Raw genomic sequence first — 9,613 nt, 5'->3', positions numbered from 1 at the left:
ATTTGCCATTGGCTTTTTTGACTAACACAAGATTTGCCAACCACTGTGGGTACATAACCTCCCTAATAAAGCCTGCCTCTTCTAGCTTCTGCACTTCTTCCAGGGTAGCCTGCTGCTTCTCTCTTCCCACTACTCTCTTCTTTTGCTTTACTGGTCTGGCCTCGGGGAGGACATTCAATCGGTGTGTCATCACTTTGGGGTCAATTCCCGGCATGTCTGAGGGCTTCCATGCGAAGGTCGGCGAGTGACTTCGGATCAGGGCCATGGCTTCACCTTTTTGTTCTTTGGTGAGGCCGGCATTGAGACTGAAGACCTTACTCGCTTCTTCTTCTGATAGGGAGAAGGTCTCCAGCTCTCCAACGGGCTCTGTCCGGGCTTCCTTTGTCTCATCCCTGACCTCCAAAACTTCCGAATCAAGCGCTTCTCCGGTTGAGTTCGGTTCCGTCACTGTGGCCAAGTATACTGCCCTTGCTTCTTCCTGGCTGCCCCGGACCATTCCCACTCCTTCTTCCGTTGGGAACTTGAGTGCCAGATACCTGATGCTAGTGACAGCTTCAAAGTTGAACAACGCCGGCCTCCCCAAAATCGCATTGTAGCTCAGTGGGAGTTTGACCACCAAAAACACCTCATGATGGGTGCGAACTCTGGGTGCTTCTCCCAAGGTAAGGGCCAGCTTCACCTTCCCTTCTACAAGTACCGGTGCTCCTCCGATCCCTTTGATGGGTGACTGGTCCCGAACCAGCTGTTCCTCTGGGATTCCCATCTGCTGGAAAACCCGATATGGCAATAAATTGACCTTACTCCCATCATCCACCAGAACCTTCTTCACCCGAAAATTATGAATAACTGCTTCAATGACAAGCGCGTCATCATGGGGCATCTGAATGCCCTGTGCATCTTCCGAAGAGAAAGCGATGGCCATGGGAGAGTGTTCAACGATCTGCATAACCTCGCCATTGCTGGTCTCCCCTTCCCGGTTTCTCTTCTTTCCTCGACGGTTCATCCGTCCTCCAGTTCCTCCAACAATCATATTAATAGTCCCACTGGACCCGTCATTCACTGGTCCAGCTCCAGTTCTCCTGGGCATATGGGCTGCCGGACCGGGTTGAGGCCTCTGCCCCTCCGATTTCTTCACAAAATTTTTGAGATGCCCCCTTTTTATCAATCTTTCAATCTCCGCGATTAACTGAAAACAATTATTTGTATCGTGGCCATGCGTCCGGTGGTACTGACAATACTTGTCAGGATTCCTCTGATCTGCTTCCGACTTCAAAGGTTTGGGCCACTGGAGAAACTCCTTATCCTGGACAGCCATGAGCACCTCGGCTCTGGACGCATTTAATGGAGTCGGTTTCTCCGGGACCCAAGGAGGGAGCACTCTTGGTTCGAGAACCCGAGGAGGAGGAGGCCTTTGATCCCTTCTTTCCCAGGCCTGCTTGTACGGCTCAGGCCTCTTTCCACGCTTCTTCTCATGTTTCTCCGACCTCCCCTCCTCCGAGGCTTTCTCTTTTCCTTCCACCCCTTTGGCAAATCTACTCGTTACTAAGGCGTCATCCTGCCTTATATACTTTTTCGCCCTCTTCATCAACTTGGCCAGTGAGGTCGGAGGTTTCCTGCTCAGAGAACCAAAGAACTCGGCAGAGGTTGTTCCCTTTTGCATGGCCTCTACCGCCCTTCCTTCGTCAAGCTCGGGAATCTGCAGGGCCTCCGTATTGAAACGGGCGACATACTCTCTGAGGGATTCACCAGCTTTTTGTCTCACTGTTTCCAGATAGCTCGTCTTCCTATCTGCTGGCACCCCGGCTACGAACCGGCTAATGAAGCGGGTGGCCAGATCTCCGAAACTTTTAATGCTTCCGGCCTCCAGGCTGTTGAACCATGCCCTCGCTGGTCCCGAGAGCGTTGTTGGGAACACCTTGCACATCAGAGCATCTGACAGAGTTTGCAACTCCATGAAGGTCTTATAGTTCATGACATGCTCTCTCGGGTTACCAGCCCCATTATAGGCCGCCATCGGTGGCATCATAAACTTTTTGAGAACGGTCTCCTGCTGCATTAACTTTGAGAAGGGAGAAGAAGTAGGCAAGGAGGTTTGACTCTGATCTTTCTTACCTAGCTCGGCTAGGAGCTGCTCCTTCAACCTTTTCAGCTTTTGGTTCATTTTCTCGTCTTCCTGGCTGGATCTTTTGCCCAAACTACATTCTTCCTCCTCTGTTTCAGTTCCCGTTTCCCTGGTTGTTTCAGCAGAGTAGTCGTTCACCTCTTCATTTTCTATCAACTCTCTTGCCCTTCTCCCATGGATTCGGGCCTCCGGTTCTTCCTCTTCTCCGGCATCGTGGTTGTTAGTTTGGAGGCGGGCAGAGGTAGGTTGGGGTTCATCGGTTCTGGGTTCCTCCACTACTGGGAGTGCGTTTACTGGGGTGCTAAGTCCCCTTTGTTGCATTATCTGCCCCAACCAGTGAGCAGTGGTTTGTAGCTGGAGAGCCATGGTTTGAATGTCTTGGTTAGACAGGGTCATGGTGGGAGTATTCCCTGCCAGGCTTGGCGAGGGATTAAGAGAAATAGGTGTTTGGTTATTCAACGTTGTAGGGCTAGAAAAGGAGAACTGCTGCCCATCTTGGGCAGAGCTCAGGTCATTTGGAATATTAAGGTTACTTTCTTGGTGGTTTGCCATCGTGGATCTCAGTGGGTTTTGAAAGTGAAAACTCCGGTGATGAAAAGATCTCCTTCGTTTCCCACAGACGGCGCCAATTGATGATCTGAGATCCAATAGAATAGGGTTTTACAAGGGTTTTGTATTACTGAATAAGGCCTCCTTTTATGAGGAGGGGACTCCTCTTTTATACATTGTCTTGCTTGTTGGTGACGTGTAAAGGTCTCTCCAGGATTGGGCCACGCGTCTCTGCCATGCGGATTCGGAGGTACTAGGGTATCAGCCGCCTGCTCCATGCGTAACGGCCTCTGATTCTTCTCGTGCGTACGTTCAAGCGGATCTGCCAGGCTGTCTGGTGAATATTTTTCTGGATCCTGGGCTAGGCCGAGAGTTGGGCCGGACGCTAAGCCTAAGTGGAGAGGGCCTGCTTCGTGTGGGCCGGGCCGGCTTGAGTGAAGAAGATGGGTCGAGCCCGGCCTTGAGGATTGGATGAGCCAGGCTTGTTATGTATATCAGGTGTGTGGGCCTCTATGTCATGGGCCTTGGGCTGAGGTCAAGCCCCTGGCCCGGGGTGAAGGAATCCAGCGGTCATCAAGCCAAATTCGATCTTAATTTTTAGATTCGTTAATTAAACGAGTCAAACTTCAGCCGCGTAGTATTTGGCTCGTTAAGATTCGTGAATTGACTCGTTAAGAGATTCGTGAACGGACTCGTTAAGAGACTCGTGAACGGACTCGTTAAGAGACTCGTGAACGGACTTGTTAAGAGGTTCATGAACAGACTTATTAAGAAACTCGTTAACAGGTTCGTTATGATACTCGCGAAAAGACTCGTTAAGAAATTCGTAAACAGACTGTAACAGCCCGGAAACCGAACTGCCACCGGCACTAGGATCCAGATCGACTTAAGGTCGCCGGGACCCGTAGTAAGCCTGCTATCCTGTCTGTATACCTGTGAAATCCCATACATGATCATACATTTGCTGTAAAAACATAAAACTTTTCTTCATTCTCAGGCTTAACCTGTGCATGCACACTCTCTGTTCTCTACTAATCCCTACTAGAGCTCCTCATGGCTCTAGGCGGATCAAACTCATAATGTTAAGCCTGGTTTTGCTCATAAACATACAACAATATATGTAAACATAAACTGATCATGTGAAAAGAACAAGGGATTACAACTCTTATAGTCAAGCACCATTCTATACATTATACATAAACCTTATCTCTTTACATTTACATGTCCACACTAGCTATTACAAGACTCTGTACTCTTCCTGTACTCTGCTGAGTTCTCTCTGATCTCTGAACCTGCACAACTGGAGTTAGGGGAGAGGGATGAGCTACGATAGCCCAGTGAGTAGAATAGGTAAATAACAGGTGATAAAACATGCTCTCATGGAATGCAACACAGAATCACATCACCTCGGCCGGACGGATCAAAACTCCCTCTATCTCATCTGGGGTACCGGAGTACCATGTGCCTGGTCCCCGTAGGTGATCAAGCATAATTTAGCCACATTTTTATTATATTTCCTACTGTTTATTTACACATTTTTCTAGCTTAATTTGTGTTTTTGATATGTTTTTACAGAAAAGGAAGAAATTGGAAAGTTAGAGAAAAAGTGAAGAAAAAGCTGGAAAAGTGATTGGGTCAAAGTGATTTGCCCAAATCACTCGCAGAAACTGGCCAAATCACTCGCAGAGACAAAGATAGAAACTGAACTGAACCCCAGGAAGCGATTGGGGCAAAATGAGCAAGTGATTTGCCCAAATCACTCGCAGAATCTGCCCAAATCACTTTGATAGCAGAAAATACAGCAGAGGCGGGAAAAGAGCAGAAAATCCAAATTCAAAGGAAAGAAGTCCAAACCCACTTCAAAACACTACAAGATCAATCCCAAGAGCCACGCCCCTCATTTAGAGAGTTCCATTCTCAATCAAACACAAAATTAAAAGAGGAATCAAAGACTACAAAGAAGACCAAATCAAATTGAGATTACAAAACCCTAATCAAATTGGACTTGGGACTCTCCAGCTATAAAAGGGCAGCATCAAAGGCATCTCATTATCTTTTTCAGCATCTGCCATCCTCGGAAATTCTCCAGCAACACAGCAGAAACTTTCCTTCTTTCTTTTCTTCTTTATTTTTGTATTTTAGTCACCATGAGTGGCTAAATTCATTATTTTCTAGTTGAAGTTGAGAATATTCAGATTTGTGATGAATTGGGAGGTTTAATACTCCATTGTTGAACTCTTGCTTGTTTCAATATTTATGCAATCTGATCTTCTCCATAATTATTACTTTGCTTTTAGAATCAATAAGGGCCCATTGCTTTTAAATTGCTTAAGTGATAAATTGTTTGAATGATTTAGGTCCGTAATTGCTTAAATTGTTTGAACATAAATATAATCAGTTGCATAACCTAGCCTTGACCACGCGGTTGGCAAGGATAGAATTGGGTTTCTCTAAGTCTTAATGCGATCAACGGTTGTTCGATGCTAAATGCCCCAAGGACGTTCCTTGGCAACTTGTTGATCAGTGTTTGATTAGCGAACGTTTCCTAATCAAACTAGAACTAAGGAGGAATTTGGATTGTGAGAAGCGTCTTCCACAACCAAAACTGATTTATTGAAATCAAATAGGAGTCTTTAATAATCAATGATCAATTCTGAACAAACTGAATTAGGCTCACACTTCAGCTAGAATCTCTTTCCCATTGATATTCTCATTTATTTAAATTATTCTTCTCTTTTGCTTTTAGCTTTTAACTCATCAAAACAAACCCCCCTCTTTTACTTATTTGTTATTACTTGCCTTAGTCATTATTAGGAAGATACTTGGTGTCAATTCCCTGTGGTTCGACCCTATTGCCACTATCTGCAAATTTATTTGTTGATTGATAATAGGTTATTTTTGACGGCTTCGACAACCGCTTATCAAAAATTGGCGCCGTTGCCGGGGAATTGATTTAAACTAACGTATTTTCCTTTTATGATCAGGGCTGATCGTAAAGAAGCTCTTCTTTACGATCCAGAAATTGAATACACTGCCAAGACCTTACAAGCATGGCTACGGTAAGTATGTCTTTTCTCTCTTCTCAAATTTCTGAACTAACCTCTATTGTGAGAAATTATGGTCAAGCTCGACACGTTCAACAACTTCAACAAGCACATGCATTTGAAGGATTCTATGGACAACCAAGACATAATTCCTACCTGGACACATACAATACAGGTTGGGGAGACAATCTGAGCTATGGCTATGCTCGGACAGACCACTACCATGACTACCAAAGAGATCTGCAATACAATCCATGTTGGGGGGACAATCCAAATTATGACTATGCAAGGGCTAACTACTACCAAAACTATCAAGCCCAAGCAACACCTCAAAACTCCAATATGGAACTTGAAGAGATGGTGAGGAAGTTGGAAATTTCTGGGAAAATTCTCCAACAACAAGTGGATCAAGCGGTCAACTCAGTGGACGCATACATATTAAGAAGAGAGGAAGAGCTTCAAGATCTATGGGACGATGACGAAGGTTCTCAAGAAACAGACCGAGCTGTTGAGTCTACTGCACAAATCACCACTACACTTGAATCTGAACCAGCTACTGCCCAAACAACACTTGTTGAAGCTTCTGCCCTCCAAGAGACAGCAACTACTGTCAAAAATTCAGACTTTGCTGCTGTCCAACCTACTGCAAATAGAGACAACAGTTGCTGTCCACCTACTGAAAATTCCACAATTACATCGGCAATTGCTGAACCTGCTGTCCAAAAATCAGCAAGTGCTGAATCTGCCACCATTTCATCCCTTGTTGCTGTCCAAACACCAGCAACCTCAGAAATTGACACCACTGAACCAGAAGTTGTTGCACTCGCTGAACCAGCAACATATACCACTCAAACAGCTCCTGAACAGCCAGCAAAGAAGCAACAAGTGGGACAAATGGCTTCATCCTTGAGTAAGCTTGAATCACAAGGAAAGCTACCTTCCCAAACTGAGATAAATCCAAGGCAAAATGCTAGTGCCATCATATTGAGGAGTGGAAAAGAGCTGCAAGACAGTAGGGCTGAAAAATTGCAAAAACAGGCCATGGAAAAAAATCTGCCAGAAAGTGATCAGGGCAGTGATTTGCCCAAATCACCCAGACGATCTGCCCAAATCATCTGCGGTAATCTGCCCCAATCGCCAGAGAAGACAAACTTGACAGAAAGTGATTTGCCCAAATCACCAAACGATTTGCCCAAATCACCCAGACAATCTGCCCAAATCAGTGAGCAGACGGACACGACAGAAGGTGATCAGCCCAAATCATCAGTGCAAGCAGAATTCAATTTGCCCAAATCACCAATGCAGACAGACACGATAGGCAGTCGATCTGCCCAAATCATCAGCGATGATCTGCCCAAATCAATCAGCAGACAGCAGGCAGAGTCCCAGATAGCAGCTGCACCAGATCTGAAGCCCTTGCCCAGCCACCTCAAATATGCCTACTTGGAAGTTGAAAATACACTTCCAGTAATTATTTCCAACCAACTCAGCAAGGAGGAAGAAGAAAAGCTCCTTGATATGTTAAGGAAACACAAGAAAGCAATTGGGTGGACCTTGGAGGACATAAAAGGCACCTCAAGACCCTTTGGTGGAGGCACATCTCACCAGAATCAAGGACAGAATGCAGCATATGGAGCACTTGTTGCAGCTGCTGGTGGACCATTTTTCTGCCCACAGACCAGCCACGACAGTGATTTGGCCGAGTGATTTGCCCAAATCACTTGGCCTAATCACCCACATCTCAGGCAGTCCCTTTCCTTCTCCTTATTAATTTTTTCATATTTATGTTTAAACATTGAGGACAATGTTTGGGATAGGTGTGGGGGTATTTACTGCTAGGTTATATTTTTGCATTGTTTACATTATCTTTTTGCTTTCTTTTTTGTTTCCTTTTGCATCTTTTTGCCCCATAAACACACACCAAAATTTTTTCTTTTTTCACACATTTTTTTTCACACACACACACAGAATTTTGACTTAGCTTTTGCTCTACTCAGCATAAATAACAAGGTTAAAGAGCTTCCTATCTCATGACCCCATTGATTATCCAACCCTTTAAACCTAAATTGAACCATGCACAGTGTGTAGCCTTTACTTAGGAAGTTTTTCTTCTTGAATTGAGTTCTTGAAACTGCTGTGGCCAATAGGAAAGGAAAATAAAATACATGCAATAAAAGTTAGTGTAATTATCTTTGAGTTGATTTGCCCAAATTGATATAAAAAGGAAAAAGAAAAAGAAAAACTCAGCAAATCAAAAAGCACAACCTGTTCCTATGATCTAAGGCTATGAACTGAGCTAATAGTCACTTGGACAAGTGACCAACTGAGTAACCGGAGGTGTATTACCCATGTGCACCGTCGCGTAAAAAGGTTGGTGACTTTTTCAGGCATTAAATAAAGTTTCGATGGTCTAAGATTATGAACAGAGCTAGTAGCCACTTGGACAAGTGACCAACTGAGTAACCGGGGGTGTATCACCCATATGCACCATCGCGTAAAAAGGTTGGTGATTTTTTCAGGCAAGGATAAAAAATGCTGGTAATTAAAAATGCTTAAAATAGGGCAAGTCACTCTTAAGGGATTGCATTAAACCTAATATAAATTAATAAGCATGATCAAATAAAAAACTTTCCCTTGGCCATGGTGAGCGATAGGAAACAAGGAAAGAAGGAGACAACCTTAGTACATGCATCCTACACTGTAGTGTTTCAATTTAGGAGTCTAGGGGGGGCTGATTAAGTGGTACTCCGGCTCAAAAGAAAAAGGAGCTTGATTGACTAAGTTGTTTGTTGCTTGAGGACAAGCAAAAAGCTAGGTGTGGGGGTATTTGATCAAGCATAATTTAGCCACATTTTTATTATATTTCCTACTGTTTATTTACACATTTTTCTAGCTTAATTTGTGTTTTTGATATGTTTTTACAGAAAAGGAAGAAATTGGAAAGTTAGAGAAAAAGTGAAGAAAAAGCTGGAAAAGTGATTGGGTCAAAGTGATTTGCCCAAATCACTCGCAGAAACTGGCCAAATCACTCGCAGAGACAAAGATAGAAACTGAACTGAACCCCAGGAAGCGATTGGGGCAAAATGAGCAAGTGATTTGCCCAAATCACTCGCAGAATCTGCCCAAATCACTTTGATAGCAGAAAATACAGCAGAGGCGGGAAAAGAGCAGAAAATCCAAATTCAAAGGAAAGAAGTCCAAACCCACTTCAAAACACTACAAGATCAATCCCAAGAGCCACGCCCCTCATTTAGAGAGTTCCATTCTCAATCAAACACAAAATTAAAAGAGGAATCAAAGACTACAAAGAAGACCAAATCAAATTGAGATTACAAAACCCTAATCAAATTGGACTTGGGACTCTCCAGCTATAAAAGGGCAGCATCAAAGGCATCTCATTATCTTTTTCAGCATCTGCCATCCTCGAAAATTCTCCAGCAACACAGCAGAAACTTTCCTTCTTTCTTTTCTTCTTTATTTTTGTATTTTAGTCACCATGAGTGGCTAAATTCATTATTTTCTAGTTGAAGTTGAGAATATTCAGATTTGTGATGAATTGGGAGGTTTAATACTCCATTGTTGAACTCTTGCTTGTTTCAATATTTATGCAATCTGATCTTCTCCATAATTATTACTTTGCTTTTAGAATCAATAAGGGCCCATTGCTTTTAAATTGCTTAAGTGATAAATTGTTTGAATGATTTAGGTCCGTAATTGCTTAAATTGTTTGAACATAAATATAATCAGTTGCATAACCTAGCCTTGACCACGCGGTTGGCAAGGATAGAATTGGGTTTCTCTAAGTCTTAATGCGATCAACGGTTGTTCGATGCTAAATGCCCCAAGGACGTTCCTTGGCAACTTGTTGATCAGTGTTTGATTAGCGAACGTTTCCTAA

The sequence above is a fragment of the Manihot esculenta genome, chromosome 14, assembly GCF_001659605.2.
Source record: "Manihot esculenta cultivar AM560-2 chromosome 14, M.esculenta_v8, whole genome shotgun sequence".
NCBI lineage: Eukaryota > Viridiplantae > Streptophyta > Magnoliopsida > Malpighiales > Euphorbiaceae > Manihot > Manihot esculenta.
Note: the sequence above shows the minus strand (reverse complement) of the source record.